The sequence below is a fragment of the Mizuhopecten yessoensis genome, unplaced genomic scaffold (assembly GCF_002113885.1).
Source record: "Mizuhopecten yessoensis strain PY_sf001 unplaced genomic scaffold, ASM211388v2 scaffold8937, whole genome shotgun sequence".
In the NCBI taxonomy this organism is placed as follows: domain Eukaryota; kingdom Metazoa; phylum Mollusca; class Bivalvia; order Pectinida; family Pectinidae; genus Mizuhopecten; species Mizuhopecten yessoensis.
In genome coordinates, this window is record NW_018407797.1 from 883,463 (window position 1) to 907,581 (window position 24,119).

The 24,119-nt window shown below is 38.0% G+C and overlaps 2 long non-coding RNA genes across 3 annotated transcripts; both read right to left on the minus strand.

Annotated features, from left to right (window-relative positions):
• Positions 1-5,529: 5,529 nt before the first annotated feature.
• Positions 5,530-6,888, minus strand: LOC110456889. Its single transcript, XR_002463638.1, has 2 exons — positions 6,221-6,888; positions 5,530-5,834 (listed from the first exon to the last, which is right to left on the minus strand). It is a non-coding gene; the product is annotated as an uncharacterized LOC110456889 (long non-coding RNA).
• A 5,000-nt stretch (positions 6,889-11,888) lies between these two features.
• Positions 11,889-23,499, minus strand: LOC110456907. Of its 2 annotated transcripts, none has more exons than XR_002463641.1 (9): positions 23,291-23,499; positions 21,657-21,719; positions 19,595-20,055; positions 19,029-19,101; positions 18,725-18,800; positions 18,381-18,482; positions 16,852-16,913; positions 13,144-13,618; positions 11,889-11,903 (listed from the first exon to the last, which is right to left on the minus strand). It is a non-coding gene; the product is annotated as an uncharacterized LOC110456907 (long non-coding RNA). The 2 variants fall into 2 exon arrangements; XR_002463640.1 differs by lacking the exon at positions 23,291-23,499 and adding an exon at positions 22,129-23,231.
• Positions 23,500-24,119: the final 620 nt, after the last annotated feature.

Consider the following 24,119-nt stretch of genomic DNA (forward strand, 5'->3'; position numbering starts at 1 on the left):
ATGTGTTTGTATGTGTTCTAATGTCTTTGTACCACTGTTTGTTACTATTAGGTTTGGAGAGGGCTTACATAGGCTATGCCTGCTGCCCAATCCATTTGTTCTTTGACAATAAAATTTTATGAAATTGAAATTGAAACAGAAGGTCACACTTTACACCAAGGGGTGACACTTTAAAACGAGAGGTCACACTTTACAACAGGAGATCACACTTTACAACAGGAGATCACACTTTACAACAGGAGATCACACTTTACAATGGTACATCACACTTTACAATGGGACATCACACTTTAAAACAGGAGATCACACTTTACAATGGGACATCACCCTTTACAACAGGAGATCACACTTTACAATGGGACATCACACTTTACAACGGGAAATCACACTTTACAATGGGACATCACACTTTACAACGGGAGATCACACTTTACAACGGGACATCACACTTTACAATAGACATCACACTTTACAATGGGAGATTACACTTTACAATGGGACATCACACTTTACAATGTGACATCACACTTTACAACGGGACATCACACTTTCCAACGGGAGATCACACTTTACAATGGGACATCACACTTTAAAACAGGAGATCACACTTTACAATGGGACATCACACTTTACAACGGGAGATCACACTTTACAATGGGACATCACACTTTAAAACAGGAGATCACACTTTACAATGGGACATCACCCTTTACAATGGGACATCACACTTTACAATGGGACATCACACTTTCCAACGGGACATCACACTTTACAACGGGAGATCACACTTTACAACGGGACATCACACTTTACAATAGACATCACACTTTACAACACGAGATCACACTTTACAATGGGACATCACACTTTACAACGGGAAATCACACTTTACAATGGGACATCACACTTTACAATGTGACATCACACTTTACAACGGGACATCACACTTTACAACGGGAGATCACACTTTACAACGGGACATCACACTTTACAATAGACATCACACTTTACAACAGGAGATCACACTTTACAACGGGAAATCACACTTTACAATGGGACATCACACTTTACAACGGGACATCACACTTTCCAACGGGAGATCACACTTTACAATGGGACATCACACTTTACAATAGGAGATCACACTTTACAATGGGACATCACACTTTACAACGGGACATCACACTTTACAACGGGAGATCACACTTTACAACGGGACATCACACTTTACAACAGGAGATCACACTTTACAACGGGAAATCACACTTTACAATGGGACATCACACTTTACAATTGGACATCACACTTTACAACGGGAGATCACACTTTACAACGGGACATCACACTTTACAATGGGACATCACACTTTACAACGGGAGATCACACTTTACAATGGGACATCACACTTTACAATCTAAATTGATGGGTCACACTTTGACACAGGAGGTGACACTTTATAACCAGAAGGTACACCCTTCAACAGGAGGTCAAACTTTACAACAGGAGGTCAAATTTTACAACAGGAAGTCACACTTTACAACTGGAAGTCACACTCTACAACTGGAGGTCACACTCTACAACTGGAAGTCACACTCTACAACTGGAGGTCACACTCTACAACTGGAGGTCACACTCTACAACGAGAGGTCACACTTAACAATGGGAAGTCACCCTTTACAACTGGAGATAACATTCACATTCTAAAACGCGAGGTCACACTCTACAACTGGAGGTCACACTTGCAATGAGCCTTTTACCCGTTAGTTGCCTAGTTTTTAGCCCACTACCTGATAACCCCCTGATTACTGTGCCCCCTAGCCTTAATTCTACTTGTGGCCTCTCCTTTAGGAGTAGCCCTCTACCAATGAGCCCCGGTACCTGTAATCCTCCTACTTGCTGCCAATTAAATGTTTACCCTTCTTCTTGTTAGTCCTACCCATTAGCTTCAAACTTTTTATCCCCATGCAACTTGGTAAGCCCCCAATCTGAACCAGTAGTCCCATACCAGTTAGCCCAACGTGTTGTTTGTCTCCTTCTTATTAGCCCCCTACACCCCATATCAGTTAGCCTCTCTTAACCAGTATTGGTGGTTGTGTTGTTGTAAATGGTAGAGCCAGTGCATGTGGTATCATTTTGGGTGTTGCTGAGCTTCCATGATAAAATATCCCTCAAGGTAGTGTCAGTCCCAGTGATGGCGTCCTTCACACTGCATGGTGTCGTGTTGGTGTCCCTCTATGTGATGGTTTCAGTCTAAGTGGTGGAATCGTTCACAGTGCAGGTGTCCTCCATAATGGTGCTGTCGGCCCTGGTGCTGTCCCTTTAAGTGGTGGAATCGTTCACAGTGCTGGTGTCCTCTCCTATGGTGCTGTCAGCCCTGGGGGTGTCCCTTTAAGTGGTGGAATCGTTCAGTGCTGGTGTCCTCTCTAATGGTGCTGTCAGCCCTGGTGGTGTCCCTTTAAGTGGTGGAATCGTTCACAGTGCTGTTGTCCTCTCTGATGATGCTTCAGCCCTGGTGTCGTCCCTGTGGTGGAATCGTTCACAGTGCTGGGGTCCTCTCTGATGATGCTTCAGCCCTGGGGGCGTCCCTGTGGTGGAATCGTTCACAGTGCTGGTGTCCTTTCTAATGATGCTGTCAGCCCTGGTGGCGTCCCTGTGGTGGAAGCGTTCACAGTGCTGGTGCTGCTCTCTAATGGTGCTGTCCCTTTAAGTGGTGGAATCGTTCCCAGTGCTGGTGTCCTCTCTAATGGTGCCGTCAGCCCTAGTGGTGACCCTTTAAGTGGTGGAATCGTTCACATTGCTGGTGCTGCTCTCTAATGGTGCTGTCCCTTTAAGTGGTGGAATCGTTCACAGTGCTGTTGTCCTCTCTGATGATGCTTCAGCCCTGGTGGCGTCCCTGTGGTGGAATCGTTCACAGTGCTGGGGTCCTCTCTGATGATGCTTCAGCCCTGGGGGCGTCCCTGTGGTGGAATCGTTCACAGTGCTGGTGCTGCTCTGTAATGGTGCTGTCCCTTTAAGTGGTGGAATCGTTCCCAGTGCTGGTGTCCTCTCTAATGGTGCCGTCAGCCCTAGTGGTGACCCTTTAAGTGGTGGAATCGTTCACATTGCTGGTGCTGCTCTCTAATGGTGCTGTCCCTTTAAGTGGTGGAATCGTTCCCAGTGCTGGTGTCCTCTCTAATGGTGCTGCCCCTTTAAGTGGTGGAATCGTTCACAGTGCTGGTGTCCTCTCTGATGATGCTTCAGCCCTGGTGGCGTCCCTGTGGTGGAATCGTTCACAGTGCTGGTGTCCTCTCTAATGGTGCTGTCAGCCCTAGTGGTGACCCTTTAAGTGGTGGAATCGTTCACAGTGCTGGTGCTGCTCTCTAATGGTGCTGTCCCTTTAAGTGGTGGAATCGTTCACAGTGCTGGTGTCCTCTCTAATGGTGCTGTCAGCCCTAGTGGTGACCCTTTAAGTGGTGGAATGTATGGATGTATATATGTATGCTGTTATATATATATATGTATGTATGCTGTTATGTGTATGTAGGTATGTGTGCTATTATATACCGTAAAAACCCATGTAATTTGCGCACCTGTAATTTTATGTATACTATGATATGTATGTTATTATATGTATTTATGCTATAACTTATATGTATCAATGCTGTTATATGTATGCTGTGATATGTGTATGCATGCTAGCATATGTATGTAGGTATGTGTGTATGCTTAGATATATTACATGTATGCTGTTATATGTATGTATGCTAGTATATGTATGTAGGTATGTGTGCTATTATATGTATGTATGCTATTAAATGTATGTATGCTATAACGTGTGTGTATGTATGCTGTGATATGTATGCTATTATATGTATTTATGCTATGATATGTATGCAATCATAGGTATGCTATAATGTATATGCATCTATGCTGTTACAGGTATGCATGTATGCTGTGATATGTATGTATGTATGCTAACATGTGTATGTAGGTATGTGTGTATGCTATTATGTGTATGTCTGCTAATATATGTAAGTATGTCTGCTAATATATGTAAGTATGTATGCTGTTATATGTATGCATGTATGCTGTTATATGTATGCATGCATGCTGTTATAGGTATGTATGCATGCTGTTATATGTATGTATGCTGTTATGTATGTATGTATGCTGTTATATATAAGTATGTGTGCTATTATATGTATGTATGCTATAACATATATGCATCTATGCTGTTATATGTATGTATGTATGTATGCTAGCATATGTACATCTCTTGTATGTAGGTATGTGTGCTATTATATGTATGTATGCTATTATATGTATGTATGCTATTATATGGATGCATGCTATTATGAGGATGTATGGTATAACGGATGTGTATGTATGCTGTTTTATGTATGCATGTATGCTGTGATATGTATATGCTATTATGTGTATGTATGTATGTATGCTTTTTTATGTATGTAGGTATACTGTTATATATAACAGCATACCTACATATATATATAACAGCTGTTATATGTATGCTATTATATGTATGCTGTGATATGTGTGTATGTATGCTGTTATGTTTGCATGTATGTAGGTATGTGTGCTATTATGTTTGTATGTATGTGTGCTATTATATGTATGTATGCTATCATATGTATGTATGCTATTATTTGTATGTATGCTATAACGTATATGTATGTATGCTGTTATATGTATGCATGTAAGCGGTTATGTGTTTATGTATGCTGGTTTATGTAAGCTTTGATATGTATGTATGTATGTATGCTGTTATATATACTAAACTATCATATGTATGTATATATCTTAATATATCTTAATATATGCTTAATAATGTATGCTAATATATGAATGAAGGTATGTGTATTATTATATGTATGTATGCTAAAATATGTATGTATATTATTATATGTATGTATGCTATTATATGTATGCTGTGATATATATGAATGTATGGTGCGATATATATGCATTTATATACAACTAAACACGCAAGAACAGTTTAACCTGTTTATTACTACAGTTATAATACATACAAGCTACAAGTTTGGCGTATCAGGGGCTACTCACTCTATACCAAAACGATTAAACTTACTAATAGGATATTTAAAATTTAAAGAATCTGGACTCTGAGGTGTCCCAGAGTAGCTAGCTACATGATCGAGCAAGACTCCAAAGATACAGAGAAGCAACTAGACCCTGGACGATTCCAGAGAAGCTACTAGACTCTGCGAGCGACCCTGGAGAAGCTGCATGAGAAATGGAATATTCAACGACTACGGCTAGACCCTCAACGATATGAGAGAAGCTGAATATGTTAGCTAGACCCTCAACGATATGAGAGAAGCTGAAACATACTGTCGTAAAATACTACATGTATAATATTATTATAAGATTGGGGGTAGAATTCCCCAAGAATTAAATGCCAAAATTGAACTATATGTTTCAACATAGAGTGAGAGCCCCCAATAAATAATAATAGAATTTATAAAGGATCTTAAAAACAACTGAAACAGTTGGTAGTCAATACCCTAAGTATTTTTTTTTTTGATATCCAAAACCCAATAAAAACTGGAAATCATAAATATCTGTCCCAGGCCGAAAAAGAAAAAAGAAAACCCAACCATGCTGTTCTAAGATCGGGAGGACATCTTCTGCTGAGCTCGGCAGATGGTAGCAGGATCTATGCGAATGTAACGTATGAAACAATCAGATGACCACCTACTAAGGGTCTGTATAACGTGATCTTCCACCCCAGCTGCTGCGGCTGAGGTACTGGCTCCGATACGAAAAGAATGACTATTAAAGGGCTGATTATCAATGCCAATCCGAGACAATGTCACCTATAAACATGATATAAACGTATGACGCATAAGAGGTCTAGCAAGGTGAACCTAGTCTACAATCAAAGGAGCTGGAGGAACAGCACCTTACGATAACCTGAGATTCAAGTATTTACTCATATAGTAAACACAGGTTTTAAGACACTCTTTTCATAAATATTAATATCTACTCCTCTGCCGAATGGCCTACATGGGTCTGTCTTAAGACGACCTCAAGGTGAGAGTATAGCAGGACAAATCTGGTTAAACACAAATATCGCAAATACGAATGAAATTGGTATCACATATTGATTACATGAAAACTTGCCACATTCTAAAAACCATAAAAAGCTGCTTTAAAATACATGATAACATGAGATCAAAAAAAAAAAGAGGGTTAAACATACCATGCTGTGTAATAGCATCCACATTTAGTTACTAATGTACATGTTATAGGAAGACGTTTAAAAAGCAGTATTCACTTGCGTCTTCTTGATAGCACGCAAAATGTACGACAGTCTAAGGGTGTTGGCAGTAGGGTCACCCAATTTCTTTTTAATGTAATGAAACCTGATACCAGCCTGGTACAATTTAATGGTGTTAAATTTGAGATGCAAAGCCTTCTGACAATGTGTAACAAAGTTGCGCATCCGGGGCTACTCCCTCCAACAGCTAGACTCTGAAAATGTCTCCACTCCAGAGAAGCGACTAGACTCTGGTTGTGAACACTCCTAGAGAAGCCATGATGCTGGACTCTGAAAATGTCTTCAGAGAAGCGATTAAAACTCTGATTGTGAACACCCCTAGAGAAGCCATGATGCTAGACTCTGAAAATGTCTTCAGAGAAGCGACTACACAGCCCAGAGAAGTGAACAGCTAGACTCTGAAAATGTCTCCAGAGAAGCGACTAGACTGATTGTGAACACCCCTAGAGAAGCCATGATGCTAGACTCTGAAAATGTCTTTAGAGAAGCGACTACCAAGCCCAGAGAAGTGAACAGCTAGACTCTGAAAATGTCTCCAGAGAAGCGACAAGACTCTGCTTGTGAACACCCCTAGAGAAGCCATGATGCTAGACTCTGAAAATGTCTCCAGAGAAGCGACTAGACTCTGATTGTGAACACCCCTAGAGAAGCCATGATGCTAGACTCTGAAAATGTCTTCAGAGAAGCGACTACACAGCCCAGAGAAGTGAACAGCTAGACTCTGAAAATGTCTCCAGAGAAGCGACTAGACTGATTGTGAACACCCCTAGAGAAGCCATGATGCTAGACTCTGAAAATGTCTTTAGAGAAGCGACTACCAAGCCCAGAGAAGTGAACAGCTAGACTCTGAAAATGTCTCCAGAGAAGCGACAAGACTCTGCTTGTGAACACCCCTAGAGAAGCCATGATGCTAGACTCTGAAAATGTCTCCAGAGAAGCGACTAGACTCTGATTGTGAACACCCCTAGAGAAGCCATGATGCTAGACTCTGAAAATGTCTCCAGAGAAGCGACTAGACTCTAATTGTGAACACTCCTAGATATAGAGAAGCCATGATGCTAGACTCTGAAAATGTCTCCAGAGAAGCGACTAGACTGTAATTGTGAACACTCCTAGAGAAGCCATGATGCTAGACTCTGAAAATGTCTTCAGAGAAGCGACTACACAACCCAGAGAAGTGAACAGCTAGACTCTGAAAATGTCTCCAGAGAAGCGACTAGACTGATTGTGAACACCCCTAGAGAAGCCATGATGCTAAACTCTGAAAATGTCTTCAGAGAAGCGACTACCAAGCCCAGAGAAGTGAACAGCTAGACTCTGAAAATGTCTCCAGAGAAGCGACTAGACTCTGATTGTGAACACCCCTAGAGCAGCCATGCTGCTAGACACTGAAAATGTCTTCAGAGAAGCGACTACACAGCCCAGAGAAGTAAACAGCTGGACTCTGAAAAAGTCTCCAGAGGAGTGACTAGACTCTGATCGTGAAAACCACTAGAGAAGCCATGCAGGATGAGAGCAGCTAGACTCCTGTGAAACCAGAAAAGCTGCAACCAGAAATGGTTTTATTGGCCCGGTCTAGTAAAGGATGTTAAGAACTGGTGTAAGGCCTGTGACTCATGTGCCCGCAGGAAGTCTGGTCCTACAAGAGGCCGAGCCCCTCTGTCCTCTTCGGTTCCAGTGAGGGCTCCATTAGAGCGAATTGCTATATAAAATGTACACCCTAGGTGGGCTTCAAACTATGGAGAATGGAAATCATTACATTATAGTGGTGGGAGATTGTTTCTACAAGTGGGCGGAAGCATATGAAATCACACCGCACAAACAGTAGCTGACAAATTAGCCACAGAGTGTATCTGCATGATTTGGTGCACCTGTCGGTATCCATACAGATCAAGGTCGTGAGTTCGAAACTGACCTATTCAAAGCTATTGAGAGAAGTTAGGGATAGATAAAACTAGTACAACCCCCTACAATCCGATGGACTTGTGGAAAGGTTGAATCGTACCCTAATTCAAATGCTATCGGCCTTCGTCAATGAAAATAGGAATGATCACTTACCCTATGTGATGATGGCGTATGCGTATAGTGCCACTAGGCATAGTAGTACTGAATGTAGTCCAAACCTAGTTATGTTGGGTCGTGAGTTGTCATGTCCTCTAGATATTAAGTGGGCTTACCAGCAGAAAATGAACAAATGAATTGAATTTTTACGATCGCGGCGTGGCACATGTGTGTATTAGCATGTAAAGTGAAGAAAGCGTCGCCAGATAATATCGTTACAATTACCTGCTAAAGTAAGCGACATCAGAAGATGTGTTATTAGTAAGGCTTTTATTGATATACCTTCCAAATTTCAGCTCGATATTTGAAAAAATGACCGAGTTATAATAAATTTATCATTACAATCGGCGTTTGAGTTGTACATGGGAAACTAGGAGAAGCTGCACTTGACAGAAAATGCACTATGATCGGAAATCAGAGGAGAAGAAATACTGAAAATGGAAGTATGTGTGCACGTGTGATGAGGTAGAGTGGAGTGATGAAGTAGATAGACACTGAGATTAGAGTAGCTCCCAGTATTCCAGGGAGATACCTCCACGTCAGACTAGGGTTGGCAGGAATGTGAAGCCGTCAAGTAGATACTCTCCATAGTAGCCTTGTGGTTGCGTGAATTCGTCCTCGAAACGTCTGTATGCCGTACCCAGAGTGTACTCCTGTTGTGGTTCACTGATGTGGCCATCAGTCCCTCTCTCGCTACCGGCGGCTGCTGCCACTGGAAGCCTGGATTGGGAGTCTATTCTATTTCCAGTCGCTGATAGCACTCCTGTAGTGTAGCTACACTATCTGTTAAGCTTGTACCAAAGAGTAAATGGTTATTACTACTCGACGACTCGGATTCGTGTTGATATGCAGTGGTGTTTGTTGTTACAGACTCTCGTGAAACTTCCTGTCCGCCATCTTGCCGCGATGCATTATGGTATACCGCAACTCTCCTGTGATGTGCGACTGGGGCAGAAGTTCTCGCTTCCCGTAAACCTTGCAACTGGGGCAGAAGTTCTCGCTTCCCGTAACTTCTTAACTAACCCCATACGCCGAGATCAAAACATAAACGGAACGTTGAGAGAATAATCCAGGGTCGTACGGCACAGGCCTCGTATTCCTGCCCATTGTAAACAAAACGTCTTCGACGATAGTAACAAAGTATTCTGTACAGTTACGTAAACAGCACAAAGTTTAATCACGAAGGCACAGCGTACACATCGTCGGTAGGTCTATACGAAGCACTCAGGCGTGGTTTAAAGGAAACACGTCACATAAACAGTTGCGGGGAGGCTAGTACGAACAGAAACACTTGAGAAATCATGTTACAAAGTACGTTCCAAGATGGCGATAACACTTCCAACTCCTCGGGAGGAAAGTCCAAAGAGGTTACGGTAACCAAGATAGACCTTAACTGTAGCTATTAGGGTGTCCTTTTTAGCCAAATATCGTTAGTGACTATATTACACAGGTAAATCCAAGGATGTTCGTTAGTTTTTCAAGGAATTTTAAACTTGAAAAGCCGAGAAATAATGCACAACAATCTCCTTCAATGATTCAGAAAACTATGCTGTGGGGGCTCCAAATCCCTAACAGGGCATTCCCTCAGGCAGACGCTGATTGGTCAATCAGCAGCATCCCTCTACTCTCAATAACATACATGCTAATTGGCAACTACATAAATACATATGACCTACATTACAGAAAACAGAAAACATAGGCAGCAAGGCAAACTCATTGTATATAAACTATAGTTTAATATTAAAATATCAAACTATCATTGTATGCTGTGATATGTATGCATGTATGCTTTTATATGTATGCATTTATGCTGTTATAAGTATGCATGTATGCTATTATATGTATGTATGCTATTATATGTATGCTTACTTGTATGTAGGTATATTGTTATATTTATGTATGTATGCTAATATATGTATGTATGTATGCTATAACATATGCATGTATGCTGTTTTATGTATGTATGCTGTTAAATGTGTATGTATGCTGTTGTGTGTATGTATGATATTATATTTACGTATGCTATAACGTATAAGCATGTATGCTGTTATATGTATGTGTGTATGCTATTATATTTTTGTTTGCTATTTTATGTATGTATGCATGCTATAACATATATGCATGTATGCCATTATATGTATGTATGTATGCTGTTATATGTATGTTTGCTATTATATGTATTTATGATAGTATATGTATGCATGATATTATGAGTATGTATGATATTGTATGTATGCATGCATGCTATGCTATAATTTGCTATGCTATGCTATGCCTAGTATGTATTTGCTGTAAAATGCATCCATCTATCCAGTTGGTCTGCCATTATAAAATGCCATTATCAATTGGTAGTAAAACATATTTACAAAAAAAAAGGATTGGGAGGCGATCCCCAAGTTTTGAGCGACCTCAAAGCTGTATAACCTCTAGGCGACCCGAGAGGTTAGAGAATTGCGGATGACCCCTCTGGAAACACCGAGCGATCCCGGAGTTGATTAGGTAAGAAAGAACTCAAGGCAATCCAAGAGTTTGAAAGTGTATGCACAGGTACTAAGATTTATTAACAACAACATATATAAAGTATGTGATTATGTACAACATAGGTAAGCAAAAAACAACATAGGGGGTGTTCCCCGCCAGGCACAATATTGGTGAACCTGATGGAGCTTAAAGACAATGTTAAGATAAACACAAGACGTTAATATTACAACTTACCTGAATGAGTGAGCAACCACAAAATTAAACAGACACAAATTCAAGAAAAGAAAAAAATATATATATACAAGTTACAATAAACACAAATGAAAAGATGCTGCAAGCCGGCTGCCCCAACCTTTCCACATGGGTCAGGGAGGTAGTTTTACCCATTGCTCCGACCAGCTGGCCAGTGTTATCTCACTTAGTGGCCTTATCCTAACCCAAGTACCAGAACAAGCTACATATATAAGAGAGAAAAAAACTTAACATAAACATGTGCAAATTCACAGCTGATATAATGATATAAATGGTTGTTTCAAAAGGTTCAGCCTTTTATTACTTTCAGTACTTTGATTCAGTTCGTAGATTCTCCTCTCCTTCACATTTTTCCAGGCTTGCAGGGCTACCTCAAAGTCAAATGAAGCCCTATCATATCCTTCAGTTTTGATCAACATCACTTTTTTTCTGTTTTGTCAATTGTTCCTAAAGGCAGTCAGGTGCGATACTGCACAGAAAATTCCCTTTCACATAAATTCGCAGCTGATATAATGATATAATGGATTGTTTTAATAGGTTCAGCCTTTTATTACTTTCAGTACTTTGATTCAGTTCGTAGATTCTCCTCTCCTTCACATTTTTCTAGGCTTGCAGGGCTACCTCAAAGTCAAATGAAGCCCTATCATATCGTTCACTTTTTTTCTGTTTTGTCAATTGTTCCTATAGGCAGTCAGGTGCGATACTGCACAGAAAATTCCCTTTCAGAGTTTCATTGTTTTTCTGGGTACTGGTAGGGTTGTTGTTCTTCGTGGTCCATATTGGTCCTTCTGGATGGTACAAGATTTAGGTACTGCAAAAAAAAACACATTTAAATTTTTGGTAGTGATACTTTCTTTGATTACTATTTTTAAATTATTGAAATATTACAAGCATACCGTTAGACTTCTTAAATTTTTCCAGGAGACATCACGTTTGCAGTAATAATGTAAAGTATATCATTTTTGAAGATTTGTCAAAAAAACCAAAACAAATCATGATTATAAGTATGTACATACAATACATTCAAATAGATAAGTCTTTCAAAAATTCCAAAATTCCAGATAAGCTATGTTTAATAACTGACCTTGACCTTAAAATTTCTATAAATCCCTTTTGTACATCTATATTTCAGTGTGTCAACATGTCAAATTTCAGAAAATCATTCTTCTGAATTCTGAGATAATGTCCAGAAATGAAAGTGTAGGCGCACAGATGATTACTGTAGGGCACCTGCATCTCCGATTTGGGGCCCTCATTATGCGTGGATATTGCTCAAATTGAAATTTAGCCACTAGCTGTCTTTCTATGATTTACAAGAACACCAATTTTCATCAAAATACAACAATATTTAAGCAAGTTATCGTGCAAAATCTTCTATTTTTCAATTGACCAATCAGAGCACAGAATGCTAATTAATTAATTAACTATTATAGGTAATGCATACCAAATTTCATCATCATAACTAAACGATATTAAACAAGACCCCTACTGGGCCATGGTAACTCTTTCATTAAATTTGGTTCAGATATCTTCTTCTGTATTGGATGAAAAGGTAATTATTAAGATTTAAATCTATTAACCTTTAATTGGTTAAAATCTCTCCAAAGTACAAAAACAGAAGGATTTTATGAAGATTAATCTCAATACCCCCTCTTGGTCTTGGGCCTTCCTTGCCTCTCTGTCCCGGGGGGGGGGGGGGGGGGGGGGGCATAATCTAATCGTACTCAAGTATCATTTAAATCTGTGCACTTTGGGAGAAGTGCTAACAATGTACATGTATAACATCAAAAGGGCATAACTCCATAATCAAGGGAAGTAACTATTCATTATGGTTTATTCATGTCCCTTAGTTTTTGTACTTTGTGTCCAAAGTATCATTCAAATTGGTGAATTTGGGAAGTGTAGTTTTTTTCTTGAAACTATTGTAGTGAGAACAATGTTGTGTCTACAGACAGATTGACAGACAGCCTGATTCCAGTATAACAGAACTTCCTTTCATTGCAAAGGAAAGTAAACCCAGCTGTTTTATTTTAGTGTCAAGCTACACTTACCTTGGTTTTTTTATGGGGCAATCTTTCCGTCCTGAGGTCAGGATTTTTCAAACTTGTGTCATCTTGACAATAGACAGACTTCCCAGCAAAGAAGATAGATGAAGCCTCAAGAAGATTTAGTCATGTCCCAATTAGTTTTGTCCATTCTTTCACAATGTATGGAAGTCCAGACACAAACAATCCACCAGCACAAGATTTACAGAGCAGTACAACACACATGGCGGTCCATTGGTGCATCAAGCCCGGCCGCACAGGCCTGACGTCCCAATCATGATGCTGTAAAGCCATACTCGTGTCAGATTCATGTCTGTATTTGGAATTAAATGCATTGTCAAAGAAGTGACAGTTCGAAGTTGAGAAATGACTAAACCAACTGAGTTCCAAATATTTCCGTTGCTAAGTCATCCATCTAGAATTAGCCTCCACGCATTAGAAAATCCTGACCAGGTGACTGTCCGAGACGTTGGACAATCTCCTACAAAAAAACCCAGTTCAATCACATAACAATCACCTTTTTCCCCCATCAACAACCTGATGTTGTGAAATTGTTCTTTTTAAGCATTGCTTTTGCTTATTCAGTCAAAAATATATACAGTATAACCTGTCTTAACCGGATGTCACCGGGACCAAACTATTTGTCCGGTTTATACAGGGTCGGCATGGTATTTTTTGAAAATACAAAAATGTAGTGTTTTGCATACTATCTCTATACAAGTGTGTCAACATGAACAACAGAGATATGAATCAATTGGAACGTTTAATTATTAACAAAATATAAAGTTTATGATACAAATGAAGGGCAAACTAACATTGGATAGCACTAATTTGTTTAGAATGTGTTTGCTTTAGATTGTAGCCAGCCGGAATGAACAGGCTGTTTTTACATGGATTACTATGCCAACTTTTGTGAAACAACGCCGGGTTTCGGAATGGACAGGGTCTGGTTTATACAGGGTTTAACTACTATGATTATATAGGGAATATGCCGGGACCACAAATCACAGCCAGTTTAGACAGGGATCCAGATTAGACAGGGGCCAGTTTGGACAGGTTATACTTTATATTATGATGTACATTTTTAACAAATATAACAGCACTTTGGTTAATTGTTTTTAAAATTGAATGACCTCAGCCTCATCTGATGTACTGCTATGTAATAGGTAGCAAAAAAGCATACTGCTCCCTTTCAACAATGGGAAATTGATAAAAGAAATACATAAGTGACCTTGACATTTGACCTCTGACGCATAACAAACTTAGCACTGTGACCTTGAAACATTAACCTTTTTTTAATTTGCAGTCAGTCTTCATAACTCAAACTTTTGTAAAGTTGCTGACAACCAGACGTTTCAACTGTGCATCAAGTGACCTTGACCTTTGACTTCTCTTTGAATTCTCTCCGATGTCTTAAGGAAACTATCAAAGCAGCAATTACGTTCAAGTTCTGAGGAGTTATTTATGAGATTATTAACAAAGTCACAAGCATTTTATTCTTGGTAATTCACCCATTCCTATTTACTGTATGTAGTAATTACACTTTCAGGAAAAAGAAATAATTGAAAGAAGGATAAAATAAACAAAAGGCCCAGAGGGCCTGTATCGCTCACCTGAATATCTAAGCAATTATGGCAAAATATTCTCCAAATGAGAACCAAGGAAATATGTAGCATATCTGTATAAGATATTTCATGCCCAGCAATTTTATGTATGGTTATGGGGTTGGGATCTCAACTGTTTCTAAGTTATGACCTAGGGATTAAGTCTCCAAGGGTGGGGCAGATCCCAAGACCATCCTGGAAGCATATGTGCATTCATATCTTTATACTCAGCAATTGTTTATAATATGGTTATAAGGTGGGGATCTCAACTGTTCCCAAGCTGTGACTAAGAATCTAGATCTGTCGGGGTACAGTCAGACTCGAGGGTCTTTTCTAATATCATGATTGCAATTTGTCTCTTTATGCCCAGCATTTGTATACATAATTTCGGGGTGGGGATTTCAACCATTTTAAATTTATGACCCAGGGACTATGTCTCCAAGGGTGGGGCTAAACCCTAGGGCCTAACTTTTCTTGACCCCACTCCTTAGCCCGGGGGGTCAGCCCCACCATTTATACAATTTTGAATCCCTGCCTACCATGAATGCTTTTGATCAAATATGATTGATATCTAGTGCATAGTTCTACAGAAGAAGTCGTTTATAGCAATATAGCCAAATTGCTCCCTTTTGGACGCACCCCTCAGCCCCCTGGGGGGTCAGCCCCACCATTTGTACAATTTTGAATCCCCACCACCTAGGGATGCTTCCAGTCCAATATGGTTGATATCCATCACTTGGTTCCAGAGAAGAGGTTGCATAAAGCAATATAGCCAAATTGACCGCTTTTGGCCCCCGCCCTCAGCCCCCTGGGTGGTCAGCCCTACCAGTTATACAATTTTGAATCCCTGCCTCCCATGAATGCTTTTGATAAAATGTGATTGATATCCAGTGCATAGTTCTACAGAAGTTGTTTGTAGCAATTTAGACAAATTGCCCCCTTTTGGCCCATCCCCTCAGCACCCTGGGGGTCAGTCCCACCATTTGTACAATTTTGAATCACCACCACCTAGGGATGCTTCCAGTCCAATATGGTTGATATCCATCATTTAGTTCCAGAGAAGAAGTCGCATAATGCAATATAGCCAAATTGCCCCCTTTTGGTCCCGCCCCTCAGCCCCCTGGGGAGTCAGCCCCACCATTTGTACAATTTTGAATCCCCACGACCTAGGGATGCTTTCAGTCAAATTTTGTTAAATTCCAATCAGTGGTTAGGAAGAAGAAGTCGTTTAAAGCAATTGTTGACGTACAGAAGATCGACGGACGACGGACGCCACAGTATGGCATAAACTCACCTTGGTCCTTCGTAAAAATCACCAAACATATTTTTATGTCTTTTAAATAATAATATGGGGTTTAAATTTGGTTTCGATACCAGCCTGTGAAGTAGAGAGGGTTTATATATATAGTTGCCTTGTTTATTCATCCGTCAATTTATCCCAATTAAGTCTGGATGTTTATGCGAGATAAAATTGTTTGTGTCGAAGGTAAAAACTAGGGTAAGTCGGGGTACCTGAAACATACATATTTTGTTTGTCCTTATATATTTCCTTCTCTTTCTTATATATTTTCCAGTTTACCAATAAAGATGGGTTCTAGCTGCTAAATATAAACAAGAATTCCACAGGAGTGGATGTGTCGCCTGTTCAGCGCTTTTATTAAGAAAAGTGTTTTGGCTGGAGTTATCGCGTAAACAGATATGCCAAAACACGGAAAGTTGAAAATCAACAGAAAAACCCGTAATATATGTTGAATATTAAATATTATTCCTTCTAGCATATCTGTACAAAATTTGAAAGGGAAAATGATGCAATTATGTGACTCGTATTCCTGAAAATATAGTCAATCATAAATGATCTGCAATTACCAGTAATGATTTGAGAATAAATGAAGGTTCTTATGTTAATGAATTTAATTAACACAATTAATAGACAATGGTGGCAATAGGATCTTTATGACCAGATGGCATTGTAAATTGATTTGGCATTGAAATTTCAGTTTATTTGATAGTGGAAATAAAACTATGATGCTTTTTGTCAGCGAGAACCCATCTTTCAATGAAAAAGTTTATCTTTTCATCTTAACTCTGCAAAATAAAGAAATCATCATACCTTCAGGAAAAGGCACTCATGCTTCCGATGAGTCCATTAAAGTCGACGAACCAAACATCGTACTGTAAGAGAAATGTACAATGATATATAAACACAATTTACGCATTGATATCTCAAAACAAAGTGATAAATATAAATTTGCCATTGTTGCGAAGGGCAAACATTAAACGGTATATAAGCAAATAATTCCAGGTATACAGTAATTATACAGTTTCCTTGTTTCACAATAGATACAAGTGTTTTTGGCTGGTGGTGGGGATGGGTTGGGGATAAACAATGCCTTGTAGAATCTATTTAGACCAGCACAATGTTCAGTTATTAAAAGAGCAAGATGAAAGATACTGCAAATAGACAAATAACTGAACAGGATGAAAATATGCCCAAGTAGGAAATGATGGAAACAAAAAAAGCACCATAAGCAGGTGCACGATACACCACGGTAGAGCATATTCAAGCTTTCTCGAGTCTTGATTTGGTTACCATGAATTAAGCATTCATAAATCTATTAAGGTAGGTGAAAAACATCCTTCTCAAGCAGTGTTAGTATTCAAGACAATCAAGTAGAGGAAACTATCAAATGTTGACGTACAAAACCATATTGAAATGAGACCATTTTTTGACCTTCTGTTGTTAATGACATTGACCTTTGACCTTGTGATGCATCATGACATGTCTTTATATTAAGGCATGATTATGACTGACTTAATGATGCAGGGTGCAACACGTACTACACATCAGGTTGTTTAATGGATAATCAAAGAAGATGGACAACCAGCAAATAGGTGAACAGCAGAGATACCAGCAGAAAAACAATTCTAAGAGAAAAATGTGCAAAGATCAACAATCAAGTGAAATTGAACAAAAGACATCCCAACATGTAACAAGGTACTAAAGAGAAATTGTGGACAAAGTTCCATACAGATAATAAAGGGCCATAACAACACTGGTGAAATTAACACCTCAGACTCCATTTTCACAAGATGCGCTCTCAAGATGCACAAGTATTAAGTTTGGTTAGCATAAGTGAAAAAGACAAATGTCAACAATGAAAATGATCTCCTAAGAATTCCTCTCAACCACTTACAAATGTGAAGCTTATTAGTTTACCAGCTAAACAAAATATTGGGCTTGAGCACAGAACCTAGTTTGAGCTTGAGAATGGAGTCATGAATACTAATATTGGCCCAGGTCTTGTATTCATGAAACTGTTATCATGCAAAAGCGTCGTGTCAATTCTCTGCTTACACCAATTGTCTTATCACTTGCTTTAATCATCTGACATGGCAAAAAAGTAAAGTCTATTTATTGAATTTTTACATCAATATATCAGGAACCAAAAAGAAAATAAAAAAAATGGGCAAGAGCATACAATCTGATTTTTAGCATGAAAATGGTTTCATAAATACAGGCCCTGAAAGCAAAATTAATTCTGATAACTGCATAGTCTTGATAATTACAAGGCATTATAATTTTGTATTGATCTATAAAAAACACATAAAATCAGGATAATTCAATTTGATATTGCTTACCTTGCCTAACGGAATTTCCCCGCTCTACGGCGACATAGACCTGCCACTATGTCACACCCTTGGGCCCTTAGTACGGCCCTTTTGACTGCCTCCACACTGTGGCTAAAACAAGAAATAAACTGAATTAATAATTAAAATCATAAAATGTCTGTCTTTAAAAGCTCTATTGAAACAAAAAGACTACTTGTCAGAACGCTAACACAAGTGTCAAAATTAGGTTGGATGAAAATTGGTATGTAAAATCATCAACAGACTGTCATTGAAGCAAAAACAGACAGAATATAAATAACAGCACCAAATCAGCTCCCACTGTCATTTTCACCTTTTTTAACATTGTTATTTACCTCAGTGTGAAGAAAGTCAAACCGGCACGAAACATGGCAGTGTCTCAGTGCCACCTCCAGGCACGTCCCCCATGTCCTTCATGAAAGAAAATTAAGATAAGCATGAACTTTTCTTTCTTATGAGAGCAACTACTATATAGAAGGGATTAAATACTCAGGTCTGAACGGAATATGATGACCAATTTTGATGGAAATTATTTTTCAAAATCTTAGATACATTCAAGGTCAACGTTTAAGGGAATAGAAACTGTAATGAATATTTCACGTCCTCATTTTTATCGTTAATTCCAAGAGTGTCAGTTACCTCCTATGGACCGGGGGCCTATGGAAAGAGATCAAGAAGGGCGACGATCTCTGCACTTTGGATGGCGCTTCCTCTAAAAAATACACAACAATATACTTGATTATGTTATGCTCAGTGAACAGGTACTTCATGGAATGAATTGTTTGGTAGCACTGGTCTACATTTAAATAATTTTAATAGTTTTGAATATATTTATCTGAAAGTTTTAATATGTACACTTTACTAAGCAGACAGTAACTAAACTGAATACATAGTACATTTCTACTTTTGAAGACCAGCTGTATAGCATATATTACCTTTATTGATTTTTTTTGTGGGGATAATTATGTGCAACTAATACAGTTTGTATTTGCTCAATGTAACCAAGATCAAGATTTACATGTAGCCATCATTGATATAGAAAATGTTTATAAAATTGATATAGAAAATGTTTATAATTTGATGGAAATGGAGCTAACCGAATTGAATGTATATATCAGAATGCAAGTTCTAACCAAGTTGAAGTGGAAAATACAGTCAATATTTTCATACAATTATTAATGAACTGTTTTCATGCAATTATTTACCCTCCTCTGGAGGCTGGCAGGCCATCCTATTCCGTCAGTCAGATACTCTGGTTTAGATGACCTTTACCCTAGTCAGACTTTCCAACGCAAGAGGTACTGTTGCAAAAACAGATTTATTCTAGTTCAGCTGCACTCATCCATCCAGTCACAAAAGAATTTAACCCCAGCTCGGAAACAACCAATATGCAGCACTTGATTCTGTATGATTACATGTTGCCCTCAGGACTATCACGGAGGGGTACATGATATCAGATCCCCACATATAACCATAAAGATCCTTGTACCTCAATAATGGTGTTCGTCAAGGTTAAAAACTTTGTTAAAGGAGTGAATAATGCAGCTGAAATGTCATAAATCTATCCAGCTTCAGATACCCCAGACGCCAAATCACCCAACTAGAGCTCAGACCACCTTCCTAGATATATCTGACCAGGGTTCTGTCCACTAACAGTAAGACAGTCCTGTAAAAAATGAAATCTTATTAGCATCATTTTGGTATATTTTACATAAATTGGAAGAAAAAAATGAAGAAGTTGGAAATTTTCTTTGTAGTCTTTTGCTGGCTTTCCCCTACTGGGCCCAAACATCCCAGCCCCTCTGTAACATCCCAGATGTATGGATGGTGTAAATTTGGTTAAGTCTTTGAGTAAAATCTTTTAAGATACCATAAATAACACACAGCTAAATGCAAAAACATTAATGAGGACACTTTAACGGCTGCTGGACCAGGAAATGTAGTCCATATTTATGATCAGTATCTGATCATGATCTTAAGTAGCCTAGATGAAAACTATGGTCTAAACTTGGTGGTCTAGTAAATAATTTAAGTCGACTGAATTCAGTTATCATTCGAAGCTGCACCCTTTGCCTATAACAGTAACATAAATTTAGTAAAGCTACAGAATTTGCATTACCACATCCCACTCATCAACATAAATATATAGGTGTACTGCTGCCCTTTCCCTCACAGATCACCAATATTTTGCTCCAAAAATATTAAATTACTTGCATTTGAAAACGAAATAATTATCTGAATTAATATTTCACAGTTCCCAGCTCCATGGGACCAACACATAAACTCAAGACTCAAAAAGTAGGGGATGGGCTTATAACAGGACAATGAAAAAGCTTTTCTCTGCATTTTTATTTAACTGCCATAAATATGCATGGGTAGCGGGTTTATTGCAACAGATAAAAATGGTATCTCCTGCATACCCCTCGGGGAGCTACCATTTTTATTGATAAGAATGAAATCGAACTGTGTTTTATTTAACTCGTTAATAATCTTTATTTCTCCCTGCCAATCTTTTAAAACAATTTTAAATGGAGTAAAAGATTATTTTTTCAGATAGCAGTAGCACTTTGTTGAATTATCATCTTGTATTCAGAATGATTACTAGACAAGTGTTGATGGACAGACAGATGGACAATGTGATTAATACAGGGCATGCTCTAATTAATCAGCATTGATCAATTTGAAATAAAACAAAGAAACGTAACCATTTAAACAAAAGACAATCACAATTGATCACACAAGACAGATTAACTAATAATGTGCAAGTATTGTAACAGTAGCACTAGAGTTATCTCCCTTATACCTTCAACATGAGGTAACTCTATAGTGACACTGTTTAAGTATCTTGTATTGTAAATTGATTTGATATTAAATTAATAACCTTTATATATTTGTATGCAAAAGAAACATTTCTAAGAATAAGTCATGAGTGCAATGAAGCACAAAACATGTAAGGAAACCCTTGATTTGCATGGATGCTTGAATAGTACCACAGATTAAATAATTAACACATGCGCATGCATGTACAGACAAGTGAATGAAATAAGGCAACTAATGACAAATTTGCTCATAAACTGCATGACACATGTTGAGATTGAATTTTCTTAAAATTCTTGATCAAAGAAACTATTATGGTATAAAATGCAAATTGACAGTAATACCAGGTAATTGTGGTATACAACTGCAACACGTTGACCAAGGAGAATTAATTAAAGTTCTTAATATGGCTAGGATACATGATTGTTGATAAATAGCAAACTTATTTACCTGGTGGTCTGGGGTAGTATGCTTCCGACATTGGTCACAGGTCGGCTGTACCTAATGTCCATCCTGCAAATTAAAATAATAAATATGCATGATTATCTCCCTTGAAATGCAAGCAAAATTGAATAGTTTGTACTTGCACTTGAAATAGACTTAAATCATGACATTTTATTATGGCATTATCAATCATGAACTTTTTTGATTTAATTGATTTTACTTTTGGTAATTTTCATTCATCAAAACACTGATTAAAATCAGTATTTTGTTTATGTTATCTTCATGTGACAAACAAAATAGGGGAGTTCACTTTGTAGAACTTTAAAATAGCTATTTATCTGGTAAACAATGAAGTCTTCCACATGATCACCCATCAACCTGTAGATTATTTACTAGTAACAATTACACCTTCAAAAGGATCAATATCCACAGAGTTAACAAAATCCGGATTTACATAATTGTACATTTATATACATACCAAGAACCCCTGACAGACTTCCAATGCTGTTCTCACGGACAAGCTGTAAAGAAGAGTGAAGAATAACAAGTCACTTTTTGGAATTGGAAAATTTGTGTTGCATTTAACCAAATTATGTAAGTGCTAAATTGAATTTTTCACAAAGTATCATTCTAAATTACTAATAATCCTGATCTATTTGACACATAAACATTTTTTGAAAAATTTCGCCTAAAACTAGGGGACTAAGTGTAGTTGCACTCACGAGAAAAAGTAAAAATACACCTCAAATCATACAAGTATACAGATACAAGGTTAGAGAATCAGAATATATATCCAAGAGGGTTCAGACACCCCCTCCCATATTCTATGATTGATCATGGTTTGACTGACTAAAACATGTTAAGTAAACTTTCAAGGTTAAAATGATTAAGATTTGGAACAGAACTAAATACAGGTCTTATTGTGAACTGCATTCAAAAAGCTATTATAAGCTGACAAATATTGGTCCTTATTAATTTGATGACACTTATTTTAAGGTATATTTTTGCCTTTTGGAGTCTCATAAGTCAAATTAACCTTGACATCAATGTGTTGAAATAACTTATAATAAGCTGACAAATATTGGTCTTTTTTTAATTTGGTGACACTTATTTTAATGTATATTATTCCCTTTTGAAGTCTCATGTGTAAAATTAACTTTGGCTGGACATTGATCTAGTTTTGTGTACATTTTACTTGTTTTTAAATGTAGATCATTATGTGACATGTATTACAAGTGTCTGCAATACACATATGATATAGACATTTGTAACGAACCCCTGTGTTCCAAGGGTCTCATTTAAAACAATCGATTCTAAAACTAGATAAGTTGAAATCTCAAGAGTACATCTAATAATGTGAAAAGTCCGCCGTCAATGGCTTTTAACAGAAGTTACACTCCTATAGGCACAATATTAATATATTCAAGATCATATAATCAGTTAATTATTATAATTGGATTAATTTTAATGTGCACGATAATTGATCACACAAAAAAGTGATAATTCGCTAAAACAAAAAATGCATAAAAGGGCAATCAATATCATTGAATCAGAGAGTAAACAAATACGTTAGTATCAATTTGACAACGTGATCAACGCATATTTTGCCATATGGAAGAAAATATATTGTAACTACTTACCCAGATGTCAACCAAGAGGGTTTACAGCGCGGAAAGATGTGACGCGAATCTAGATCTCGTTCTATGTGCATGTGACCAAGTGCATTTTCATTGGCCGATAATTATAAGCGTGAACACTGTTTTCCTACTAAACCAATGACGCTGGGAGCGATTGAGGGGTCAGTGCAGGTACGGAGAGGTAGCTCTGCCAACGGAAATTTTATATAAAAAACATTATTACTTTAGTGAAGAAATATTGAAATCGGCGTCTTTTCTACCGTAAATATCAACCGTTTAGTATATTTTTTTTCTTCTTGTTTTTTCCTCCTTTCATGCAACTTTAAAGATTGTTTGTCCCTATGCGAACCCCAGCGAAGGTTTGGTGCTGTCCATTGCAAATTTGAACTTTTCGTGGCACTAATCACAAAACCATTATTTCCCTACTTTTAACAAATTGTTTGCAAGACATCAATAGTAAATATTGCAATAAAATAGATATAAACCAGGGTTACAGAAAGTGACTAAATATGTCTAAATTCAAAATTATAATAAACACTGCATATATTGGAGGCTAAAGAAAATTGATTTATTCCAATTTGATGTATATCACACACACACATCTAATAAATAGATATGTTCATATTTCGCATTCTTACACAAAGGGAAAAAATCCACAATAAAACGCCCAGCGTAGCGATGCGATCTTTTTTCATATTGAAACAAAAAATGTTTGGACCCCGTCCCCTTGCATATTGCACAATATACTTAGAAATAAACGATGTGTCGAGGCGTGGGGAGAGGCACAAGTGTTATGAAATAAAATCTATGTGTTCAAATTTTTCGATGGCTG